We start from the raw sequence: 1,933 nt of genomic DNA, 5'->3' as shown, positions 1-1,933 counted from the left end.
CCCGCCCCCGCCCCCGCCAGCGTGTGCGGCGGCTGCGTCCCGCGCCGACTCGGCGCCGGCCGGAAACCCGCGCACGGAGGAAAGGTTCCTAAGCTCGTCGGGAAACGGGCTGAGAGGAGGTTCTACAGGAAAAGCAAGAGAAAAGAAAAAAAACAGAATGCATCGTTTCAGGGAGTCGGAGGGTGTCGTGTAGGTCACGGGTAGTCAGGACTTGCCTCGCGTGTGTGATGCACTGTATGCCTGGTACCATAATCAATCAGAAGGTACAAAATGTAGAATTCTTTCTTTCTTTCTTTCTTTCTTTCTTTCTTTCTTTCTTTCTTTCTTTCTTTCTTCCTTCCTTCCTTCCTTCCTTTTTTTCTGTCTTTCTGTCTGTCTGTCTGTCTCTTTCCTGTCTTTTCTTTCCTTCCTTTCTTATTGAATCACCGTGAGATACAGTTACAAAGCTTTCTTGTTTGAGTTTCAATCATACAATGAGAAGACCCATCCTTCCACCACTACACATTTTCCACCACCAAATGTCCCGGGTATCCCCCCACCCCTACTCCATCCCAACCCTCCTGCCTCTATGGCAGATAATTTCCCCCATACTCTGTCTACTTTTGGACATTATAGTTTTGCACTATAAATACTGAGAGGCTATCTATCACATTTGAGGACGTCATTTTCTAAGCAGCACTTAAAATATATTTTTTAAAACTTCCTGCTGCTTATATATTAATTTGAATAGGAGATAGAAAATTGTGCGCATTAAAATTGAAAATGGTAATGATTATTACAGTCTGTATATCCACAGAGAATTCTGTACATACTACATCTGTAGAGGATGTATCTACAGCTAACATTTGTGCGCTGCAACTAATTTACTGCATCATTCCATTAAATTCTCGTGAATTTTGCAGAAGAAAGCCCTTTGTAGTTAGATTCCAGACAAGGCCAGCAATATATATGTATATACATCATGGGGTGGGGAGAAGCAGCAAGGGTTTTGTTGAAGGGGGACGAGGAGGTCACACCCAGTGGTGTTCAGGAGTAACCCCTGGAGGTCCAGGGAGACCATACACGGTGCTGGGGATTCCAACCCAGCTTGGCAGGATGCAAGGCAAGTGTGCCTTAACCACTGCACTATCTCTTCAGTCGGCAATACTTTTCTTACCATAACACACATTTTTTTGGGTAAACATAGTCCTAATTATAGCATCTAGAATTTAATTGTTTAATTACAATAAACTCACTGTACTACTGTATAACTCCTTTAAAGGACGGAGTTCAAAGCAAAAAAATAGCAAAAGGAAAAAGAAATGGGTAGTTGAAGATGCACTCCATAGCAGAAGTATCTGGAACAGAGTGTACAAAGTAGAAGACTTGGCAGGCCAGTCTTACCAAAAAAGCAACAGAAATTGGTATATTATTGTTTAGGAATGACATTTTCCCTGTTAAATATGAACTGGCCTATCTTTTGCATGACAAAATAATCAGGTCAAAAACAGGGATGGAGAGCTAATACAGGGCTTTAGTCACTTGCCTTGCACACAATTCACCCAAGTTAAACCCTGGGTGCCACACATGGTGCCCTGAACATTGCCAGGAGGGAACCCTGAGCACAGACCCAGGAGTAAGCCCCGATAACAGCCAGGGCATGGTCTAAAAATGGAAAAAAAAGGGGGGGTAACATTTCAAATACCCACTACTCATCATCTCCAAAAATTTTCCCATCCATTCCACTATGAACACAACCTCTGTTCAAAGGCTGTGTGAACTAGAGAAAAGCTGACTACACTTTTCCCCCTCACATCTCCCCCTATTCACTGTCGCCATCAGGTCTCAGTCAGGTCATGCAGGGTTTGTTGGAGAGTACACAGAAAACAATTTTTATATCAACCATTTTATTAAGTATATGATTCAGAAGTGTTATAGACACTCGTTGTGTTGT

Source organism: Sorex fumeus, unplaced genomic scaffold (assembly GCF_029834395.1).
Source record: "Sorex fumeus unplaced genomic scaffold, SorFum_2.1 ptg000037l, whole genome shotgun sequence".
Taxonomy (NCBI): Eukaryota; Metazoa; Chordata; class Mammalia; order Eulipotyphla; family Soricidae; genus Sorex; species Sorex fumeus.
This window is presented reverse-complemented; position numbering follows the sequence as displayed.